The 26089-nt window shown below is 37.0% G+C and overlaps 1 protein-coding gene and 1 pseudogene across 5 annotated transcripts in view; both read right to left on the reverse strand.

Annotated features, from left to right (window-relative positions):
* The window catches only part of GSK3B (glycogen synthase kinase 3 beta), a 196830-nt gene that overhangs the window by 158865 nt on the left and 11876 nt on the right, over nucleotides 1–26089 (reverse strand). The gene's annotated exons all lie outside the window — the stretch shown is intronic.
* Nucleotides 15446–16103, reverse strand: LOC112415984 (nuclear cap-binding protein subunit 2-like; annotated as a pseudogene).

Genomic DNA, 26089 nt, shown 5'->3' on the forward strand with positions numbered 1-26089 from the left:
GGGCTTAGCCAGATAGCTTCTCTTTGATAAATGTCCATTCTCCCCAAAAGGAATCTTTTGCTTCCTTTATCTAGATGACAATTCAAACCAAGAATTTAACCAATAACTGTACCTACTATGGATATAGCATTTCCCTAGATACAATCAGAGGAAGTAAAAGTTGTTTAAGACATGATTCCTGCCATGACAGACTAGTTAGGAAAAATTTAACACAAAAGCAATCAATTCACTCAGTCAACAAACACTTCTTGAAGGAGTAATTCAATACCTGGCTCCAGGCCTGGCCCAGGGTTGGTTTTAAAGTCTACTAGGGGAATACCATTAAGTGGATAAGATTGCATGATGGGTATGTTAAGTACAACAAAAGTTGTAGAAGGTATGAAGGAAGCAAAGAAGAGGGAATAATCTAGAATATCAGAAGATTTCTTAGGAAAATAACATCTCTGCTAGATTTTGAGAGACATATAAATGTACCAGAAAGAAAAGAGAACATTTCAGGCACATACCAGAGAGACTAAGATGCCTTCTGAATGAGAAAATAAGCCAAGAGAGGTAAAGCAAGGGCTTTATGTATGATAAGAGTCTCAAACTTTATTCAATAGGGAATGAATAGTAAATAAAAGATTCATGCAATGGGATATATGGTCAGACCTCTGAATATTCACCTGGAGTGGTAAACACAGTAAAGACAGAAAATCCAAGAGTAGGCAAATCTTTTCTGTAAATGGTCTGACAGTAAATATTTTAGGCTTTGCAGGCCATGTGGTCTCTGTTACAACTATACAACTCTGCCACTGTAGCATAAAACCAGCCATAGACGATGAACACCTAAAACTAATGAGCAAAGCTGTATTCCCATAAAACTTGATTCTACAAAAACTGCTGACAGCTGGCCATAACTGGTCTTTGGGCTACAGTTTGTGAACCCCTTTCTAGGCAAAAAGTGATAAGGTCCTAAACTAAAGTGAGGTCTATAGAAATGAAAAGGAAGAGATTCCAGAGATATTTAAGGGGTGGAGTGGACTTGAAGAATGACTAGAGGTAGAGAATTAGGTACTCATATAAAGAGGAAACAACTCTGACTCCTGGGAACAAACCCAGGGATCTCCATGGATAATGGTGCCATTTACCAAGAGAGAGAATAGAAGGAAGAGTAATACTAAGGTTTCATTTCATTTAAGGAAGGAGAGGGTAAGGAGAGAAAAGGATTTCAATTTTAACATGTTCAGTTTAAAGTAGTTGTGAAACATCCAGGTAGTAATTCCAGCAGGTCTGGAATTCTGATGATATCTGGGTTAGAGATCTCAATTTGGCCACAGAAGTAGCTAAGATCACCCAGGGAGAAGGAAGGTGGAAAGAGTAAGAACAAAGGGCTGAGGTCAATATACAAACATTAGGGGGAGGGCCCTCTCCCTGCCTTCCTGCAAAGGAAGCACCCTGCAGGAAACTCAGAGGAAACAACATGAGAAACGGAAAAGCAGTTCCAGTGGAGTGCAGTGCTAATGTTCACTGCAGCTAAATTAAACTACAGGATACAATCTCTGTGAGGAGGAAGAAATAAGTGGGCCAAATACTGAAGAGGCCTAATAGGATTCTGGATACTCTGGGCAGAAAGAACAAAACCGGATGCATAGAGGATAAAAACAAATGACAGCCCAGAATAAGTAAATCCATAGGGACAGAAAGCATATTGGTGGTTGCCAGGGGTTTATAGGAAGACTTGAGTAGGTGATTGCTAATGGACACAGATTTTTCTTTCAAGGCGATAAAAATGTTTTGGAACTTGATAAAAGTGGTGGCTACATACTGTGAATGTAAACGCATGTACACTTTAAAGTGTTTGATTTTTTTGTTGTGTCAATTTTATCTCCAAAAAAAAAAAAATGACAGAAAGTCACTGGGCAAGCCAGAGAACAGAACTCTGGGAAATAAAACTGAATAGACTATGAGAAAGCAGATTATTAAGAAAGCCTTCAAAGAAAGGCAGGAAAATTAATCAGATTAAAATAGGCAACAGAGGACAATTTTAAACACCTCTTCCAGTTTTCTTAACTAAATAGGACATAACTCAACTGTTTAGTTGGGAACCCAATCTGCATTATGTAGGAAAGCGTAACTGTGAAGGAAATAAGATAAAAGCTGTTTGTAGGTATAGCACAGCTACTCCAGGGAGTAGGTATGTGCTTTATCACTAATAAAGGTTTAAAAGTATATGATTGGGTAATTGAAAAAAATCACTATACTAAATGTGGGAGTTTTTTTTTTAATTGGAGTATAGTCCATTGAATGTGGGAGACTGACTGTAAAAGTTCCCCCCATTTTTCAGGTCTCCCTATATTTACACGCTTCACAGTGTGACTTTGTAGTCTTTCCCCACCTCTTGAATTTGAATTGGACTGATGACATGCTTTGGCCAATAGAAGGCAGTAAAAATGACAGTTTGCCAGTTTTAAGCCTAAGCCTCAAGAACTCCTGCATGCTTCCATCTCTCTCTTGAAAATATCCTCTGCCACAGTGGAACAAGCCTAAGTCAGACTGCAGGATATCTAAAGACATGTGGCCCAGTCACCCTGGTACTCCAGCTGACATGCAGCCAACCAGCAAATCATGAGTGAGACCACGCTAGACAAGTTAGTCTTAGACAATCTATTGACTAAATCCGTGAGAAATATGAGCAAACCCATGTAAGATACGTAAGCCTGGCCCAGATCAGCAGAACTACCCAGTTGATCCAAAGATTCATGGGCAATAACAAATGGTGGTTGTTTTAAACCATGTTTTCAGTGGTTTGTTATATGTCAATAGCTAACACACACTACTGATACCAGTGATGACAGGTAAAGGCCATTAATCTGGTGCAAAAGCTAGCTTTATGTTATCAAATACTCACTTGTTCAGTGTGGTTTAGGTTCTATAGATATACAACCTATATCGTAAAGAGAAAAAGAAAATCTACCTATTAAATTTGTACAATTACTTTGTGATTAGGAATCTGAAAACCAATCTACTAAGCCACCACCACCCTTTTTTCTAAAATTTTAGCAACTTAAAACCATTAATAACATAAATGCAATTTTTGATAACATGACATTACTTTGGAAAAACAACTATCACATAATGGCCACTGACTGTACTTAGAGGGGAGGTATTTATATGGTTAACTAAAATTGGAGTTTTTAGGGTTTTTTCCTTTTGCTTAAGTAAGGGAATTCTCCAAGAGTTTCTAAATTTTCCAGAAGAACTGTATCACGAGAGCAACTTTTTAATACAAGACAATTAAATCTTACTTTGACAAGTCAAAAATACTAAACCTTATTAATCCAATACCTCCCACAAATGGTACAATAGTTTTCTCAACTGGCAAGCACCTAACATATTTCAACAGAGGACAGAGATCTTATCCCCGCTTCAATGAAAAGCTAGCACTGCTTTAATAGTCAGGTCACTGACCTAACACTGCCAATGCCAACAAGCTCTACCTACTGCTGAGAGGGTGGTTTTGTAGCAAGGCAAGAACCAAGGCACTCGTGTTTCATTTGGTATGACTGCAGATACGGAGAGACTTGCATACAGGAAGTACTTTTTTTAAAAAAACTCATTGAAACCTTTAATGTTTTCTTAAATCATTCTGAATTTAACATGGTCTTTTTACTAAGCCAGTTATCAATAAAAGTAAAATCTGTTTTTATGGCATTTAAAACAAGTGAAAATTCCCGTGTGGGTTTAGCAGCTTTATAAATTTTCAACTCCATTAACACATCCAGAGAAATTCTCAGAAGGAAACAATTTAGTTTACTATTTTTAAACATATTAAATGCTCCTCTCCTTTATAAAGGGGGTCTGTGGGTGTTACAGAAGTTCAATGGCGAGGCTTACATATGTACTTGTACATTCACAAAAGCTACAAAACAGGATTTTCCATCCATTAGTGTTTGACTATACCAAAAAAGGCATAGATTCTCAACAGAACTCTAAATTGTTTAAAAGAATAGTACAACTTATTTGATAGAAGGAAGAAAAGAATGACTACATTGACGGTCGTCAAATACTAGATAATTTCATTCTCTGTCTTTTTTAAGAGCTCAAGTCTCTCATAAAAAAAGGTGAATATAGGCTTTCTCAGACAAAGGTACAGACTCTAACTTCCTGCCCTCCAAGTACTGCCCTGGGTTAAATTACAGGTTACCCAGAGGTTTTGATACTAAGCCTGCAATATTCATGAGCCTCACCAGGTTACATTAATTTCCTGTCCTAAAATAGCAGCCTACAGCAACCCCTGTTCTCCTACACACACACACACACACACACACACACACACACACACACACACACACACATGCCTCAGAAAAAAATGTGCTCACCACACACACACAGCAACCCACACACACACACACACACACACACACACACACACACACACACACACACACACACACACTCTCTCTCTCTCTCTCTCTCTCTCTCTCTCTCTCTCCCTCTCTCTCTCTCTGTGTGTGTCTCTGTCTCTCTCAACTAAAATGCCCCATAACATAATTCTAGGTCATTTTTACCCCCCCTCTCATTTTAAAATACTTTTTGTATTCAATTCAAAAATAAAGGGATTACAGAACCAATTTAGAGGTATACAGCATTTCAAATGCCTCTAAGAAAAACCTGCCCTCAACAGGTATAACAACCAACCAACCTATCTCAGGAAATAAATCTCCTTCTTTATATATGCTGCAAATTCTCACTGCCCTCCCAGACACATAAAATCTACACTATGCTCTATTTTAATCTAGTTCCTTTTCAAATATAGTAACACCTCTCTAATCAAGAAAACATCCAGGAACATCAAGCCTAGAAAATCAAAACCCTGGAGACAGTAACAGCTAACAATTGTTAATCTACCTGCTCTGTACCAAGCGTGTTTTTAATGGGTTACACCATTTATCCTCCATAATGGTCCTGTGAGGTAAGTACTATTATCATCATTTTAAAAATAAAGTAAGTCAAGTTTTGAAAGTTTTTCAAGTTCAGAGTTAGTAAGTGTTGGAGTTGGCATTCTAAAGCAATCTAACTATGAGCTCTACATCCTTTAAGTGAAACAGCAGCAGAAAACCATAGACAGATACATAGATAGATCACAAACTAAGCTTTATGGAAGCAGCCATCCCCCAGATCTTCCTTACAATTTACTAATTAATATCAGTAATCTCATTCAGAGCACAATTCTAACAACTGATTAACAGATTTCCCAGTTCAGTTACTTAGGCAGTACATTTGTAGGAACAGATGGTATTACTGTTAGCATCAACCACATTAATGAGTTGGGGGGACACATACACATGCAAGAAAAAGATGAAACTGACCATCAAAAAGCTACATGATTATATTAAATAGCCCATTTTAGAATGGAGCGCTTCAGTAGAACAACAGTAGAGTAACTCCTGTTTGTGACAACTGAAATACCATAAAAAGGTATCAAAAACCAGTCAGTATTATCTAAAATATACATTTTAGAAAAATTTTTATGAAAAGAACAAAAAGTTTGAAATCATTTCTCTAGAAAGTCCAAGATGACTGTATTTCCCCAACTCTTAGTTCAACCTCTTATTCTCTCCTCTCTTCTTCCTTAGAACATAAACACTCTCAAATCCCTATGTTTTTGTCCACTTCTAATTCACACTCCCCTATCTTCATAGGCAAGCTTCTCAAAGAGTAGCCAATACTATCTTCCACTTCTTCACCTTTAACCTCTTTGCTATTAACTTCTGTACCCAGCCCCCCAGTTAAACTGTTTTTGCTTTAGTCAACAATGCCTCCTTATTCTTAAATCTAATGAACCATTTTCAGGCTTGTCTTTTTAAGCTGGATTTAACATTTCAAATCCCTTTCTCCACTACCCTCATCCTTCTTTAAATTCTGGTCAGTTGCATTCTATACCATCACTCTTCCCTCTTCTGACTACTTTTTGCTGGATTTATTTTCCTCTGCCTGTCTCTCAAATGTTGGAGGGTCCCTATCCTCCTTCTCTTCTCCTGCTAATAATTCTCAAAGGATGATCTTAATCTTCATTCAACCACTTATGCTACACTGCTAACTCTCTAGCCCACACTCTCTCCTAACAGCTTTCCAATGCCTCCTACACATCTCCACCTGAATATTTCCAGGCCCATCAAACTCAACATGGCCACAACTGATCTCATCTTGGAAAGCAAAAGAACAGAGCCTTGGAAAGTGTAGGTGTGCAGGGAGTTTTATTTTGTTAGAAGCAGAATATATTCCCTATTTTAGTAAACTTCATTATCCACCCTGTCTTTCAAGCCAAATAGTTGGGAGTCATTCTTGACTCCTACCTTCTCTTGACCCAGACAGCCAAACAAATCATCAAAAAATACTAAAGAAAGATTATACAACCTTAATTTTTTCAAGACCACTGCCTACTCTTCACTCCCTCATCATTTTTCAACAATAGCTTGCTTAGGCTCTCCCATAATATTCATAATTGCTTACAGCTATAATAATACTTATCACATACATGTTTATTATTTCTTCATTAACCTGCAAAATTAGTGACAAGGGAAATGAAGTCTTGTTCTTTTTATCCAAAGTACCTAGGAACACACAAAAAGTAATAAACATAAGTCTGGTGAGCAAGGGATCCCAAGAAGCTAAGCAGCACATCAAAAGATGTACAATTTATTAAGAGTGGAGCAGGAATTTACATATAGCTCAACTTGCTAGCATTTTTCAATACTGAAGTAACCTCCACCACAGGACAACAATAATAGCATGTCTGCAGCACTCTGCATATTCATAGTGACAAAATATTCTTTTCTCATTTATGCTTCTATGCACATTTTAGATTTCCTACAGTGATTATACATCACTTTCATAATTGGTGAGCAAACTATTTTTCAGAGCAATATGCCACAATCATCACCAGAAATAAAAAATCTTTAAGTTTTAGGACAATATATGTGAAACTGAAAGTTGGGGTTGAGGGAATGCATCAGGAACCTAAGAGAATATACCAAAATAGAGATACAACATTAAGCAAAGATTGCTAAGACTAGGGCTTTCAATCAACAGTTAAGCTCAGGCAGTAACAACTGAGCAAGGTGGAAAGGTTTATAGCTTCATTCTAGGCAGTCAGTCAATGATTTACAAGAAAATGGGACTTTCAAAAGATGTTGGGTAGGGCTTCCCTGGTGGCGCAGTGGTTGAGAGTCCGCCTGCCGATGCAAGGGACACGGGTTCATGCCCCGGTCTGGGAAGATCCCACATGCCACAGAGCGGCTGGGCCCATGAGCCATGGCTGCTGAGCCTGGGTGTCCGGAGCCTGTGCTCCGCAACGGGAGAGGCCACAACAGTGAGAGGCCCACACACTGCCAAAAAAAAAAAAAAAAAAAAGATGTTGACTAATGAGTGGTGGGAGGGTAGTAATCAAATTCATTCCAGATTTAAATTCGGTCATAAAAATACAAGAAGAAAATATAATTGAATATTTATGTCAGCAGTTCTCAAAGTGTAGTCTAGATCTCTGGATCCTTTCAGGAGGCCCATGAGGCCAAAACTATTTTCATAACAATAATATTTCACGTAACATAACAATGCCTTTTTCACTCTCATTCTCTTTGCAAAGAGATTTGCAAAAATGTAAAATTTCTCAATATTTTTATTTGGGAAAATATTATTTTTATTAAAAATGTTGTTAGGGACTTCGCTGGTGGTGCAGTGGTTAAGAATCCACCTGCCAATGCAGGGGACACGGGTTCGAGCCCTGGTCCGGGAAGATCCCACATGCCACGGAGCAACTAAGCCCATCTGCCACAACTACTGAGCCCATGCACCACAACTACTGAAGCCCGCGTGCCTAGAGCCTGTGCTCTGCAACAAGAGAAGCCACCGCAATGGGAAGCCCATGCATTGCAATGAAGAGTAGCCCCTGCTCGCCGCAACTAGAGAAAGCCCGTGCACAGCAACGAAGAACCAACACAGCCAAAAATAAATTTATTAAAAAAAAAAAACCTTTATGACGTAGGCTGCCCTCTCCAAACCTCAGTTCTTTCCTTTGAAAAATTTAAATAATTTGCCCCAAAACCATGAAAGTCTCAAATCACAAAACTATTAGATGGCAGAGCCCAGATTTAATTCCAGGTCTCAGAAACTCTGGAATCCAAACTATCAATATATTACGTTAAATATCACCCATATACCAAAAGGTTAACAGTGGATCAACAGGACTATGGCTCTCCCAATCCCAGCTACCTTTCTTCTTTTCTTCTTTTCTCTTCTCCCTAATCTTGTATTTCTTGCCATAATGAATATATTTTATTTTTTCTTAAAAAAAAAAAAGAATTTTTATTTTGAAATACTCTGGCTCAAAATTTGCAGAACAGCTTACAAATTCAGTACATCTTGTTATTTAACATTACCTACGTGCCCCCAACCCTGCCAAAATAAAGAAAACCAGATTCCTCTGGGGAAGTGTTATAAAAAGTTTATGGACTTCAGCATCAATAGGCTTGGTTTAAAATCCACGACTTATAAGCTATGAACCGTAAGCGAATGCCTTAAGCTCTCTGAAACTCACTTTTCTTATTTGTAAAATACTGACAATAACTCCCATCTCTCAGGGTTGTTATAAGGACTATGTTAAAAGAATAAAGCAGGTAAAAAGTACAAGACAATAAATGTTAATACCTTCAAAAAAGACATATACATTCATACAAACTCCAGCTCAATAGCAGATTGATATTAAAATTATGCTGTGAGGGCTTCCCTGGTGGCGTAGTGTTTGGGAGTCCGCCTGCCGACGCAGGGGACATGGGTTTATGCCCCGGTCCGGGAAGATCCCACATGCCGCGGAGCGGCTGGGCCCGTGAGCCATGGCCGCTGAGCCTGCGCGTCCAGAGCCTGTGCTCCGCAACAAGAGAGGCCACAACAGTGAGAGGCCCGCATACCGAAAAAAAAAAAAAAAAATTATGCTGTGATCATACATCTCAATACTAGTTAGTGGCTCATTTTCTATTTCAATTTAGATTAAATCAAAATCAAAAATACCCAAGAAAATAAATTCTCCTACTTTTGGGAAATCCCACATCTAGGAGAAGCACCTGTGAAACAAACATTTTTACTATCTCCTCTTTACTGAATCTGTCCCACTGACTTTTGTATGCTCAGTAGTCTAGCAGAGTGCCTAGCATATAGTTGGCCTTAAGTGCTGGATGAATAAATGTGGAGACCTTGGAAAATCTTACACTCTATAATAATGAGACTCATTATCACTCAAGTCTAAAAGCCTTCACACAAAGCTATGGTACTAATTAACATTCAACAACGGTTTTGATTTCAAAAAAGCAATCATGGCAGCAGTTTCATCAAACTCATTTCCTCACAACTTGTTATTTCCAAAGAAATATAACTAAAAACACAAAATCCCTGGGATGAATCTCAAAGTCAGAGAGAGAGCAAGAAAGCTCTTAAACCTTAATCCAGGTCCCTCACAAGGACCAAAAAAGCCAGACTCTCACAGCAAGCTAAAAGGTTTTTCCCCTACTCATCTTATTAATCTTTTTGGTATTCACTTAGCAAATGTTAATAAACAATATCATAAAAGTTAAATTAATAAAGAATAATCCCTGTTCTGGAATTATTCAGAAATAAATTCAGAAATTTCAACTTGTCAATAAATTTAATTCTATTACTAGACTGACAATGAAACACCACAATACAAAACAACTATGGAATCCTAAACTGTAAACACTTAGAATTTCACCTCCATCAACTAAATAAAACAGCCAATCATTCCACAAATACTGAGTACCCTCTATTCATTGTTCAAAAAATAATTACTGAAATCCTATTATCCAGGCATTGCTTTGCACTCTGGAAATACACAAGGCACTAAAGAAACAAAAATCTGCCCACTCCCTGTAACTTTCATTTTAAACAGGGGAGGAGGGAAGAGCAGATACAAAAAAATAAATTATGTATAACAAGGTGATAAATGTTTCAAAAAAAAGTGCAGAGGAGGGGAATGGAAAGTGCAGAATTGGGGAGCAGCTACAATTGTTAAAATATGAGGCAAAGAAGGCCTGACTGAGAAAAACATTTTAATAAGGTCTTAAAGATGAAGCTAAGTAAAACTAGCACAAGTTCTAGTCCTACATAGATCAGATTCATAAGCAGCAACCTGGTGAACTAATTTTCTTAATTCCTGAAAAGGGTGGGAACAAGACTGAAACTATAAGACTCAAAAGATTTGAAAGAAACCAATTCTTAAAGAGGAGAAAAAATAATTATAAGAATTACTGGACTTCCCTGGTGGTGCAGTCATTAAGAATCCACCTGCCAATGCAGGGGACACGGGTTCGAGCCCTGGTCCGGGAAGATCCCACATGCTGTGGAGCAACTAAGCCTGTGGGCCACAACTACTGAGCCTGCGCTCTAGAGCCCGCGAGCCACAACTACTAAAGCCCGCGAGCCTAGAGCCCGTGCTCTGCAACAAGAGAGGCCACTGCCATAAGAAGCCGGCGCATGGCAACTAAGAGCAGCCCCTGCTAGCCACCCGCCGCAACTAGAGAAAGCCCACGTGGAACAACAAAGACCCAATGCAGCCAAAATTAAATAAATAATAAAATGAAAGATATAATGAAATAGAATTTTTAAAAAAAGAATTACTAAATTCCTACTGGAAAAGAGAAAATACCTGATTATAATACCATGAAAATATAGCAAGCAAAAATATAGTAAGTCCCTTTCTACTTCCTTCCTTCATTCTTTTTCCCCTTCCCCCTTCTTTCTTTCTTTCATTTATGATAAAGCTTTACTGCCAGCAACCACAAAACTAACATCTAAAAGACTTCGTCATTTTGCCATTGTCAGGCTTCAAACTTTATATGCTTCAGTTAACTTTCTACTCTTTCCATTTCTAATCCCTAGAAAACACCATCCAATTAACGGCAATCAAAGACTACACTTCATTTTAATCCCTATTTTACGTGTTCACCAAAAGTTAGTTACTAATGGATTTCTACTTTAAAGGTACTTAGAGAATTTACTGTTCAGGAATCCTGAAGCAAATCCTTTTGGAAAATCAAAGAACATTTTTTAAAATAACAGGTTTCTTGTTAGACAATATATGTTCACTGTAGAAAAAGTAACATATTTGAACAACAGGATTATAACTGTATTGTAAGTACAATAAAGGGTTATAAGCATAAGTATAAATATTTGGAGAATATTCTCAGTTTTCTCTATTTTGTTGCAGTTAATGCAATCACACTGCACATACTCCTTTGCAATGTGCTGTTTGTTTTCACTCATTCTTATCATGAACTTATTTCTATGTTAAATATTCTTATACATCATCATTTTTAATCCTACTGTATAAATACTATAGTATTGTAGAAAGGATTAAATAAATGTATGGCATGGATGAAGCACTATTTAAGTAGTATTACTGTTATTAATCCCAGGATTAAATTTTTCATAAACATTCATGTAAAACTAAATTTATGAGCATAGCCTTAATTTTTTTCCTTAAAGTCTCAGAATTAGAACTTCTGAAACTCTCCAAACTGCCCTCCAAAAAGAATAAATTTACTTTCCTTTTGCAACACAACTCCCAAAACTCTTGTCACCAACTAAATATGATCTTTCTAATCTTTGCCAATTTCACTGGGGAGGAAGGGGTACAATTTTGCCTCATCCTATTTTTGTATTTCACCAATTATACTAAATTGAACACTTTTTTCACATGTTAACTATTTTTATTTCTCATTATGTGAATTGCTTGTACTTTAAAGTGAATAACTCTAATATTCATCATCACAATACTCACATATTAGATTTGTTTACAGCACGTTAATGCACACTGCCATTCTACATAAACATTTACTTATGTTATACACTTTAAGAAAGGGAGTTATACAAGTTCGTTCCAATATAATCCTCAACTTAGTATCTTCCACTAATATTTTAAAAACAGAACACTAGTACCAAAGTCTGCGGGGGGGGGGTGAGGAGGGTTCAAATTAAAGTCTTTAAAACCACCTAATTATGTAATATATAGTATCTCCATTAATACATTCATTTAAAAGAATGAAGCAGATACTTAAGTATTGACAAGAAAACTTTCCATAATATATTAACAAATGAAAAAAGGATACAGAACATGATCCATTTCTAATTTATGGTGAAAATAAAACAAATACAGAGTAAGAAGAATAGGGAGCCAGTCGCTGTCCTAGGTGCTAGGGACCCAGTGATAAACAAGATAGGCAGGTTTTTTCCTGTTTTTATGGAGCTCACTGGTGGTTAACAGGTATACTGACTTTATTTAGATTTCCTTTTAGTGTTAAGCCACAATAGAATACAATAAAATTTTTCTCAATTTCATTCCAAATGTAAGTTTGAGTCTAAGAAGAAAGTAAAGAGGGATATAGCTACACACACTACTTTCTGGATTTTAGAGCAGAAATTACAACACAGAAAATTTAGTAAGTTATATACACACACAAAATATTATTGACTAGTGTTAATGAAAGAGAAGACAAAAAGTCTCAAAATCTTTTTTTTTTTTTTTTTTGCGGTACGCGAGGCTCTCACTGTTGTGGCCTCTACCGTTGCGGAGCATAGGCTCCGGATGCGCAGGCTCAGCGGCCATGGCTCACGGGCCTAGCCGCTCCGCAGCATGTGGGATTTTCCCGGACCGGGGCACGAACCCGTGTCCCCTGCATCAGCAGGCAGACTCTCAACCACTGCGCCACCAGGGAAGCCCTCAAAATAATTTTTTAAGTCTTAGTTATACTCACGAACCTTTTTCATTATCCAAATTTAAAGCTCAATCAATAATATTACATTGAAGAAATCAAGTTACAGAATATTCATGATATGATCCCCATTTTGTTTAAAAACTATTTGTAGTATATTAAATGCTATACACTCGTAGAAAAATATCTTGAACTAACTTACTAGTAGTAATTTCTGGAGATAGGAATAAAGGGAAACCGAGCATATGGGAATCAGAGACAATTTTACAAATTTTATTGCATACACTTCTATACTGTTTGAGTATTTGTGGTAAAATAATATCTTTATTATTTAAATAAAAAATAAAATACTTTGAAGTTTCAGTGCCAGAAGAACCAGGAACTTGGCCCCATCAAAATTTCTCTATGGGGCTTCCCTGGTGGTGCAGTGGTTGGGACTCTGCCTGGCAATGCAGGGGACAAGGGTTCGTGCCCCGGTCCGGGAAGATCCCACGTGCTGCGGAGCAGCTGGGCCCGTGAGCCATGGCCGCTGAGCCTGAGTGTCCGGAGCCTGTGCTCCGCAACGGGAGAGGCCACAGCAGTGAGAGGCCCGCGTACCGAAAAAAAAAAAAAATTCTCCATGTAATACACTAATGTAATCAATATGGAACTGCTTGAATTAAAAAATCAGAGTGTTAGTCAGGTTTAAAAAGCAGTAAGGAAGAGCTCCCTATATTCTAAGTGATTTCCAGGATTTCTGCTAAGTAGAAGAAAATACAAGGTGCTAAATAAAGTGTAAGTTTTATCTAAGAAAGAAAGAGTAATATGACTAAGTATATATACATTTTTTGTAAACAACGAAAAACTAATAAAAATGGTCACTTATGGGGGAAGGAGAGGATAAAGGCTGGATTTTTCTGACTACATATTGTAGTTTTGGTTCGGGAACAATGAAAATGTTTTAAATAATTATAAAAGTAATCAAAAGTAAATCAAAATGAAAACAGATTATTCCCAAAAACTGATAGCAAAATGAATAAACCAAACTATATATCAAATGGGTGGCTTAGAGAGCAATCATTTCAAATGATTTTAAAACAGTAGTTTGACTATAAATCCCTAGTAGAATTTGTAAGAATTTTTTTTTTAAGTTGGTCCAATTTTATTGAAATCTGTTACAGAAGATAATTCAAATAGGAACCACTGTCTGTGGTTTTAAGGCCTACAGAAATCTGAGTTACGTTTACTACAAAATATAAAATACATTAATTCAAACTACAGCATAAAAAGATTTTAATAATGAACTGTACGTCCTCATTAAATTAGATATTTGCAAATGTTTTCCTAAATACTTACAATTAATTTAGAGATATCTTTTAAAGTTCAAATAGCCAGTCTAAATTTAAGAAAACATACTTACTGTAACATGAAAGATGTTCACATTGAGATACTTCAGCCCCAACTTCACAAACTACTGGAAATTAGGAGATACTCTGTTGCTAGATGAAAAAATATCACTTACGTCAGGGAAAATTATACTAGACTACCAGTTTAAAATGAGCAATAGTTCACATAATATTAGAGAAATTCTCTCTTGTCTTACAAATGCAAAGTAAATCCTCCAGACTCCCTTCTCTGTAGAGACCACCAGCTCACTACCCAGGCTCTGAAACTCAGCACAGTTAGGGAAAAAACAAGACAGACTTCAGTATGAGAATGAGCCAAAACATTTCCCGAGGGAAGCATTTCTGATTTTGTTTTTGTTAAGTATTCTCTTGATCTTTAAGCTCATTTAAAAAAAAAAAACCACTCAATTCCCAAGATCAGTTTGGAAATGAAAAAAATAGATCTGCTGGCTCTCACAGCAACCTTCATCATGTCAAGGCACTGGTTTAACTCACATCTCCTGATATTTCCTGCCCATTTCCTACCGACAGCGTCCCCCTTGCCCTAACAGAAGTTGAGGTTCCCTGTAATACTGACCCTAGGTTTTTTTAGCGTTAGCTAAAACACATATTTTGAAAAATGTGTTTAGTAAAAATACCCTTCAAGTCCTGACCTAATTTCCTTATATGTAAAGCACATAAGAGGTGGTGTTCCCTGTGACTGTCTAAGGCTTACCAACTATTTAGGAAGTTCCCCTGACTCTTAAGCTTTGCCTTTAGAGGTTAAAATTCAACACAGAAAAAAATTCAGTTATCAAACATCTATTCCTAATTTAGAGTAAAGCTATATTACATAGCAAAACTCCACTTATTAAACTTTATCTCATGCAAACTTAAAAATTTTTAAATAGTAATTCCAGGCCCCAAGGTAGACCATGAACCTACTTAGATGAAAATATGGTAAATACTTAAAAATTTTTTTTCCAATCTTCCTAAAAGATGTGTGTTTTCGCTGATAGATCAACATTATACGTCTGTTGCTAAGGAACACAATTTTTGACCTAGTAACTGAAATCATTCTGGTAATCTGACACACGACCAAGATGCTAAGACTATAGAATTAAAGGCATTCTTTTGGATTATGTCCTTTAATAATTTTTAAGTGGAAAACCATGAAGAGGCTTCCAGCTCAGTAGAGACATTGATTAAAGCTTGGTAAAAATGGGCAGGTTCGCTGACCTTGGGTAACGCAAGTCAAATTCAACAGGCCAAAAAAAAAAAAAAACAAAAACAGGCCAAAGGAGTGAGTTTTTCATGATGGGGCTCTCACCACTCACTGGTTTTGGGCCAGTTTTCCATAGCCTCCTCTCCCAGCATCGTAGTCCTGACGATACTCATCTCGTACCTGGCCCCCAGAACACCCACGGCCATACTGCCTGCCCTCCTTAAAGCCTGCGCCCCAGTCTGTGCGAATGATCCGGTCATCTGGACAAGTTCCATTTATGTACCGCGTGGCATTTTCTGCATCTGGTCTTGAATAGTATTCCACAAAGCAGAACCCTGTTTTCTTTATTTTTATCCAGGCCCATGATGATTTTCTTTATGTCACCACTTCTGCTTTAAGAGTTCATAGATTTGTTCTTCAGTTATGTAAGAGGAAAGATTTCCAACATACAATGTACAGCTTTTCTTCAGTAATTTTTCCTGTTCATTGTCACCCACTCAGGAAACACTGTAGAAATCCTACAAGACAGTATCTTACTACTACCTAAATGAAGCTATAGGCTTTAGACTGCAGAGATAAACAACAGCAAAAGTTGAATCCGTTCACTGTTTGAATCTTGCAGGATGCTTGAAATTCATGATGGTTATGATGTGGAACTTTCTAAAGTAATGAGACCCAGAAGTGCTGGTCCCAGTACTGGCTCAGCTCTACGTAGGAGTCGCTGCACAGCACCTTCAGGAGGCCACCTGACATAGTGCAGAGAAGTGACCGAGGACTCCGCCACTGTGAGAATAACGAAGCCACCCCAGTGGTGGCAGAACTGGCAATTGTTTTCAGCAACCATTTTCTAAAATAAGCTCAAAATAATAATACTAATACACATATGTATATATAAGTAACATGGCAAGTAATTCATTACTCTCCAAGACGTTCAGCGTAAAAGAAGAGCTATAAATATAAATCTTAAAAAAGTTAAAGGGAAAATCTTATAATCCTAAACCCTTAAACTGGAAACAAAATCAGACTTAGAAATATTAGTATGAACTCATGGTGTATTTTATTTTCTTTTTTTTTTACTTTTAAAACTTTTTATTTATTTATTTTTAAAATTTTTATTGGAGTATAGCTACTTTACAGTGTTGTTGGTGTATTTTCGCATTTAAATAATCATACAACAGACTAAGCAAAGTTGCAGAATATAAGATCAACACAAAAATCATGCATATTTTTATACACTAAGCAAATGAACACTCTGAAAAGAATATTAAGAAACAGTTCAGTTTACAACAGCATTAAAAATTTCAATTTAATAGCATAAAATACCACTTATGAGTAAATTAACCAAGGAGGTACAAGACTTGAAAACTACAAAAGTTACTTAAAGAATACTTAAATAAATGGAAAGACATGCCATGTTCATAGATCAGAAGACTTAATATTAAAATATCAATACTACCCAAAGCAATCTACAGAAGATTCTAAAATTCAAATGAAATCGAAAAGGATTCTGAATAGCCAAAATAATCTTTTTAAAAAACTAAGTTAGGACTTCCCTGGTGGTGCAGTGGTTGAGAGTCCACCTGCTGATGCATGGGACTCGGGTTCGTGCCCCGGTCCGGGAAGATCCCACATGCCGTGGAGCGGCTGGGCCCGTGAGCCATGGCCGCTGAGCCTGCACGTCCAGAGCCTGTGCTCCGCAACGGGAGAGGCCACAACAGTGAGAGGCCCGCATACCGCAAAAAAAAAAAAAAAAACTACGTTAGACTACCTAAACTTCCCAGTATCAAAACTTACCACAAAGCTAGAGTAATCAAGACAGTGTAGTACTGACATAAAGACAGAAATACAGATCAGTGGAACAGAACTGAGAGCCCACAAATAAACCCATGCATCTATATACTCAACTGATAATCAACAAGGGTGCCAAGACACTTCAACGGGAAAAGAACAGGCTCTTCAACACATCGAACTTGGACAACTGGACCCTTACTTCACACCATATATAAAAATTAACTCAAAAATGGTTCGGGGACCTAAATATAAGAGATAAAATATAAAATCTTTAGAAGAAAACACATGGGTAAATCATGATTTTGGGTTTGGGAATACTTTTTCAGATATGACACCAAAAGCACGAGAAGGAAAGAAGCAGGTACATTCAACTTCATCAAAATTTAAAACTTCTGTGCATCTAAGTACACTGTCAAGAGAGTGAAAAGATTACCCACATAACGGCAGAATGTATTTTCAAATCATGTATCTGGTAAGGGTCTAGTATCCAGAATATACAAGGAAGCCTTACAACCCAACAACAAAAAGAAAAAATGGGAAAAGGAGTTGAATAGACATTTCTCCAAAGAAGATATACATATGGCCAACAAGCCCATCAAAAGATGCTCAACATCATTAGTCATTAGGGAAATGCAAATCAAAATCACAATGAGATACCACTTCATACCAACTAGGATGGCCATTATCAAAACATGGAAAATAACAAGTGTAAAAGAAGATGTGGAAAAATTAGAACCCTCATACACTGCTGGTGGAAATATAAAATGAGGCACCCACTGTGGAAAACTGGCAGCTCCTCAGTAAACACCCAAGAAAACTGACAAGTGTTCAAAAAAAATTTGTACACATTTACCCCAGCACTATTCACAATAGCCAAAATCTGGAAACAACCCAAACATCCATCAACTGAATAAACAAAATGTGGTATATCCATACAATGGAATGTTATTCAGCCATAAGAAAGAATGAAGTACTGATACATGCTACAACATGGATGAACCTTGAAAACACCTATGCTGAGTGAAAGAGGCCAGACACAAAGACCACATGTTGTATGATTCTACTTATGAACCATCCAGAACAAGCAAATCCATAGTCAGAAAGCAGATTAGTGCCAGGGTCTGGGGAGAGGTAAGAATGCAGAGTGACCACTTAATGAATACAGGGTTTCCTTTTGGAGTACGAAAAAGTTCAGGAACTAGACAGTGGTGATCAATAAACAATACTGTGAATGTACTTAATGTCACTGAATTGTATACTTTAAAATAGAAATGGTCAATTTTACATTGCTTATTTTACCAGAAAAAAAAATCACACACACACACACACCACACCCCCTAGCTCTGTCCAATAAAAGGGCCTACAAACAACACAACCATAGCAACAAAGACTCATATGATGGTCTTTAAACATAATCTTACACTAAAAGGAATCAAAACCCCTTAGAGAAATAACTGGTTCTAGATCTGAGACAGGTGATGTACAAGATGAGCCTGGAACATCTTTTTATACTGGAAAACAGGGTTACCAAAGATTATTGAGGTTTTCTCGAGGAATACAGGAGCCAACATGAAGGGGCTCCCACTAGCTAAAGATGAGACAATTTGAGAATTAAAAAGAATAACTACAATGGATTATAACAAACATATCCAAAACCTGGGGTTCATATTGATTCTTAAAGAAAACAAAACAAACAAACAAAAACCTCACTGGCCACCTCTATCAAATACTAGGAAAAGAATCAGGCATTTATTCTACTGTTCCTCAGAATAATCATACAATTGATTGAAGTAAAGAAGTTCTTTTTTATAGAAGAGCTCCAGCAAATAAAACAGAAGGAATAAAAAAATATCACCACCATCAGATAGAGTGATCTAGATCAGGGTTGGCAAACTTTTTCAGTGCCAATAAAGAGCTAAGTGGAAAGGGAAAAGGAGAAGAGAAGCAGAATAGGAGAAAGAATGAAACTGTGACTCATTCTTCTCTTCCTTCATCCTAGTTAGTGACAAGGTAGTGAGGTGCTGCTACTAGCTGTTCCTTTAAAAATGTCCTGACAAGGACAAAGAGTATTTTATTTTATAAGAAAAGGTTTCCCATGAAAATCACTCTGCCTCAAGCTGTGAAAACTGGTGTTCTTAGAGCCCCCAAAGATCTTGGCTATTTCAAAGCAGGAAATAAAAATTTAGGAAAAGAAAAAAAACTTTCTGGGGGGTGGTGGGGCGGCTCTCTCCCCCACTTCCTCAGAACTGAAGAGGCATAAAAACTGAAGGAAGAAAAATACCATACTCTGCTTAACTCAATCCACAGTTAATAGTCTTATTAACTGGTTTTGAAAGGCTCTAAACATGCTTTCCAAATTTTCAGAGGGCACCTCAGACTATTTAACTCTACTGAGCAAGACTATAGACATCCAAGTTGGGAGAAAAAAATCTTCACATTCCATAGTAATCTGGTTTGCCCACCATAGTTAAACATTTAATAACTAATGGTCAAATACAAACCAAACTGTCACTGCATACACTAGCCTGAAAACAATTTTCAGGAGAAAAATATGCAGTATAAAAAGACTGACTAGGGACTTCCCTGGCGGCGCAGTGGTTAAGAATCTGCCTGCCAATGCAAGAGACACGGGTTCGAGCCCTGGTCCAGGAAGATCCCACATGCCGCGGAGCAACTAAGTCCGTGTGCCACAGCTACTGAGCCTGTGCTCTAGAGCCCAAGAGCCACAACTACTGAGCCCGTGTGCCACAACTACTGAAGCCCAGGTGCCTAGAGCCTGTGCTGCACAACAAGAGAAGCCATGACAATGAGAAGCCCACACACCACAACAAAAAGTAGCCCCCGCTCACCGCAACTAGAGAAAAGCCCACATGCAACGAAGACCCAATGCAGCCAAAAATAAATTAAAATTTTTTTAAAATATTGACTACACACGGGCTTCTCTGGTGGCGCAGTGGTTGAGAGTCCGCCTGCCGATGCAGGGGACTCGGGTTTGTGTCCCGGTCCGGGAGGATCCCACATGCTGCGAAGCAGCTGGGCCCGTGAGCCATGGCTGCTGAGCATGCGTATCCTCCACAACGGAAGAGGCCACAGCGGTGAGAGGCCCGTGTACCGCAAAAAAAAAAAAAAAAAAAAAAAATTGACTACACAGACATTAGATCTACTCAAAATACACATCTCACATTAAAAACAAACAAGAACTTTATGGGCACTAGGCCAACATCTGCTGATTACAAATAGTACTCACTGAAAAAGTGCCAGATGCCTAACAGCAACCGTAACTTTCTTAATGCCCTATAAAATATACCCAAGATAGGACTTTCATTCTAGGCATACCTCGGAGATATTGCAGGTTCGGTTCCAGACCATCACAATAAAGTGAGTATCACAATAAAGTGAGCCACACAAGTTTTCTGGTTTCCCAGCACACATAAAACTTATGTTTACACTACACTGTAGTCTACTAAGCATGCAATAGCATTATATCTACAAAAAAAAATGTATACACCTTAACTAAAAAATACTTTATTGCTAAAAATGCTAACCATCATCTGACAACACAGGGTTGCCACAAACCTTCAGTCTGTAAAAAATGTGGTATCTGCAAAGTGCAATAAAGCGAAGCACAGTAAGGTGAGAGCTATGGCTGTAATTTAGTAAGGCAAATGGTGATGATTTTTCCTCAAGTAAGTTTAAAACAAGATTTGGAGGCTTTCCTTATGACCACCCTACACATGCCCATTAAGAAACAAAACAAAACAAAAAAACAGGAAACAGAGAGGTAACAATCTACACCTAAGCCTTAATTACTTTTATTACTAATAATAATAACAGCAGCTAAGGTTACTCTGTGCCAGACACCTTACATGCATAATTACCTCCTTTAAGCATCACAATCACCCAGAAAAGTAGGTATTATTATCACCACGTCCAGATGAGGAAAATGAAGCTATAAAAAGTTTATAACTTGTCTAAGCCCGCTATACCTGATCAAAGAGGGGGTTCTGGCCTTATAATGTCAAAAATGGACATAAAGCTATACATAACAAAACATACTATCAAATCTCACTCTAAAAGCACTTTAATTTACACAGTATTCTCTGAAACCTTCCCCTCTGGAGCATGGAATTCATCCATGCAAAGCAAAGGACACAGGCCATGTGTCAGGTAAGTAAATTTATCCTTTCCTTCTTCCCTAAGTAGGGCAGCTTAATCTCTTTCCTAGTATTATTGCTAAATTGCTGTTTCTAAAGTGTAAAACCCAAATGGGCAGTTCATTACAATTATATAGTAGCACAATAAAGTCAAAAGAGCAAAGATTTAGGAGTCAGAGAGATTAGGGATCCATTCCCAGTTTTGCCTTGTTGCTAGTTTTGTGTTCTTTATCCTCCAGAAGGGCCTCAGGTTCCTTGTCTGTAAAGTGGAGATATCACCTAGGTCCTGTACAGTAATGCTCTTTAAACGTTGGTTCCCCTCCCTTCTCTTCTAAAATAAAAGCAAGACCCAGATACCTAAGGCAAGGACTCCAAAGTGTGATCCAACGAACACCAACCCTTAGAGGGATCCTATAAGCATTTCCTAAACTTCTTTAGCCACAGAATATTATTACAGCATAACACTGCTTAAAGTAACTAGTGTAGGAAATGCTGACCAAAGGATTTTACATAGGTTAAAAAACAAAATGACACTTTGCTTCAGATGATAGCTCTTTTGGCTCTCAGTGTTCATTTTTATCCACTATCTAGTTCCTGCCTGCATTCTGGATAGCTGAGCTGGCAAGTAAGTGCCTTGTGGATATATGAATACTCCATTTATAAACTATTATACATTAAAACCCAGATGTCCTCTTATAAGTGTGGTCTGAAAAATCTAACAGGGCTTGTTACTGCAATGTTAACAGAAAACAGTATTTTTCCACTAGTCTTCTAGTTACAGAGTAGAGGAGACAGGGAATAAAAAGTTCACATATCAGTTTTCATTTACCAAAACTGTAGGACATAAAATAAACTAAATCACTACAAACATAATGTGTATCTGGCCTCACCTGTAGAGAAAAAGGCAGTACAGAGAATGGGAGCCAATTATACTGCATCTGAATTTTGTATCATCACAGGATTTTATTATAATCTGACACTTAAAACACTTATCAACTAAGAAAAGTTCCTCAGAAGCACAGAAAATTTACTCCAAGTCATGAAAACTATAAATCAACCTTTTAAATAAATATTTAAATACCCTCAAAAGCTACAAAAATACTACTTAGAGAGAAAAACATGATTATGAACTGATGTATTAAAAGTTGGTCTCTATGCTCAAGATTCACTGCTTTAAATTTCTGATTTATTTTTCAACATTCAACATTTATTAAGCAACAACTAGATACAGAGGATCTTCATGTGCAACAAAAATGCAAAGCAACAACAAAAATTATTGAGGGACTTCCTAGGTGGTCCAGTGGCTAAGACTCCACCCTCCCAATACAGGGGGCCTGGGTTCAATCCCTGGTCAGGGAACTAGATCCCACATGCCACAACTAAGACCTGATGCAGCCAAATAAATAAGTTAATTAATTAATTTTTTAAAAATTATTGAGACTAGTGACCTCAGGAAACAATAAGGATGGAAGCAGGTGGGTGAAGTCTAACGCTTGCCTTGAGTCAAGCTATGATGTGTCAAACTCAAAATCAGTGTCTTCAAGTTACCAGAGGTAGCAAGGCTCCATTTTTGCACATCATTCACATTCTCTTAGGACAGTAAAGTAGTTAAGAAAAGAGCTCTAGATTAAATTACCTTGGTTGGAATCCAAGCTCTGCCATCTGCTGGTTCTGAAACCTTGGCAAAAGTTACCCAACCTCTCTAAGCCTCAATTTCCTCAATGATAATGGGATCTGGCTCATAACTGACTTTGCAATATGGATTTCAACTATATTTGTTATCCATTTCTTATAGCCACTATTTCATAGACAGGCTGCATTAATTTTAAAGCAAGGTATTTGCTCTTAAAATTTTTACTTCAAAAGGATAAAACAATTTAACTTTACTTGTATATGGCTGACAATTTACTTTCTTCTTGGTAAGCAACATTAATAAAAAGTAAAAGTTCCAAAGCCCTAACCCTAAGAAACCTTAGTTCAACCAACTTCCCAGAATCTTCCTATTTTCTTTCCAAATTATAAAGGTTACATAGTGCAGCAGTTAAAAGAACAAATTTGAAGTATGGCTACAAAATTTTCTGGCTGTGTAAGGCTCCCTAAGCCTCAGTTTCCTCACTTGTAAATTGTATTTGCCTTACCAGATTGTGGTAAAGATTAAATAAGACAGAAATAAATTGCTTAGTACAGTGCAACGACATACTAAGTACTGAAAATCTTTTGTCTTTTATTTAAAGTCTGGCGGCCTGAGTTCAACATGCTGGGCTTATTCCCTTCTAGTTGAGAGATCCTGAATATATCAATTAAAATATTTTTAACTCCATTATCCTTTAAATGGGGAGAATACTGCCTCAAAGCATTATGAAAGTTATATGAAATATCAGTCCTTAGCACACAGTAAACACTCAAACAGTAGCTACATCTGAATTATTCTAGTTCTAAGGTATGGACTACCATCATAGCATCTAGGGAAACTCAATACTCATCATAATAACCACAATCTTTTTTCTAATTAACTTTTTCCCCAACCCTCACTCCTATGGTCAACAGCATTTCTTACCTCTTCCCTAAACTTTAGAAAGTACATAGGCTTTCCCAGGTATATATATGAAAAAAAAATATGTTGTTGTTGTTAATTGGGACATAAAGTAAAGCTACATTTTTAAACAATGTTTTATTCTTAAATTAATAATGATAGTTGACAAGCTGTACAATTTATATTGATGCCATATACAAGACAATGGAGTCAGAGAATCTTCTGCCTCTGGGGATCTTTCTTTTCTAAGGATCCCAGGAACTGGCCCACTTGCTCCTACGTTAGAAGTCATGACACACAGATCCTTTGTTTCTTACTAAGTACTCATTCTCCACTATAGCAGAAATAAAATACTAGAACATTTCCTCTATCCTTTGAAAGTGCACAGCCATTCTTTAACTTTCTATAAATTGACAGGAGGTAAATATATACTGTAAAGTCTCAAAACTCTCTCAATAAAGGTTATCCCTGATGTTCAACTGAATTTAAATAGAATTATGCTTTGTCCTTTAGTAACTCCTCTTAGGTTCAATGGCACAGCAAGCATTTGCTACTTACAGAGAAAATAAATCTCTTCTAAGAATCATGCCCTAGGTCAGCCAAACATCTCACAATGTATACAATTAGTTAAAGAAGCAGATACAATGTTGATCAGTAAAAACCAAATTATTATCCTGACATCATGATTTCTCAAAACCCAATACAGACGGCCAAATTTTATAGCTATTTAAGAAGTTGGATTATTTAGTGAAGAGAATCCTTATTGCTTATTAATATTTCTTACTTTCTCTGGGAAAGCTCTTGAATTGATATACGAATATACACTAGTAAATCAGACAAACTATCCGAGAGACACAAAAAAAGACCCTGTAAAAATTAAAGTTTTCATAAATCCCCACAATACAATTATATGTCTAAGTACATCCATGGTGAAAGGGCCTGTTCATATTTAAATAGTCTGTTTATTTTGTCTCTTGCAGAATAAGATACCTGGTAAAAATAAGGAAACTGATTTATCACTTTTCATTATTCTAAATCTCTCTTCTACCCTCACCCTCTCCAAATAAACTCCTAGAAGGCTTGGGGGTATTGTACTAGCTGGACAGGCTCAATGTTTCAAAGGTATTGTGCTTACCAACCAGTGCAACCTAGCACCTGAGTTCTTTCATTCAGCTATCCATCCAGAGTTCACACCCCTCTGTGCTAAGCACACAGTATAACACAAGTGTCTATATCTCTGTGTCTCTTTCCTTTCCCTACTATTGTTCCTTTATGTTTAAACAAAAACCCAGGTTTAACTTTATAAATTAATTTCTTGTATCAAAACTTAAATGTTTTTAGAAACATCAGTGACAGTTTGATGACCTGGAAACTCTAATACCATCATGTATAGTATACATGTAACTACCATGATAAATTGCTTTCAACTCAAATATGTATTAAGTAACCCACTATAGAAAGCACTGTGCTCCACACTGCAGGAAACATAAAGGTGAGTAAAATACCATTTTTGTCATATTCGAATTTATAATCACCTAGAAAGAGACAAAACAAGTTAACTAGAATACAAGGCAGCACATAAGAAGAGTAACTGTGCTATAGGAGTTACATGCAAGTGCCTTTCATGCCTTGGAGTAAAGGGCCAGGAAGACTAAGTAGCTGAGGTGGCATATGAGACTCTGAAAGCTGGGTGGGTCTTTGAAACAGCAAGGGGAGAGAATGTATGACAAATAATATTTAGACTAATAAGATCTCATTGGGACCAAGACAATCATGGCAATAACAACATCTAACAAGTATACCAATAAGAATTTTAATATACTTTTGAAGTGTGCTAAAATATGGGGAAAAAATCATTACCTCCTACACCAAGGACCTTTCTGAAGAACATAAATCTCTCAACCTCCTTTAATGTGGTGTAAATTTCAAAATAAACTGAAGACATGACTAAAAACAAAGAGACAAATCAATGAAGCGTTTTTAAACTACATACACCTTATCTGTTCCTTTAGAATACATATATATATTATATATATTATATATATATATATATGATTAGGCAGATTAACAACAATATTACACAGTAACATAATTCTGGAAAATTCTAAACCTGTACTGCTCAACATGTGGCTATTAAGCGCTTAAAATATGGCTACTACAAACTAGTATGTGCTATTAAGAGTGAAATACCCACTAGGTTGTGAAGACTTGGCACTCAAAAAAGGTGGCAAAATTTATCATTAGTAAATTTTATATTCATT

Source organism: Neophocaena asiaeorientalis, unplaced genomic scaffold (genome assembly GCF_003031525.2).
Source record: "Neophocaena asiaeorientalis asiaeorientalis breed wild unplaced genomic scaffold, Neophocaena_asiaeorientalis_V1.1 scaffold671, whole genome shotgun sequence".
NCBI lineage: Eukaryota > Metazoa > Chordata > Mammalia > Artiodactyla > Phocoenidae > Neophocaena > Neophocaena asiaeorientalis.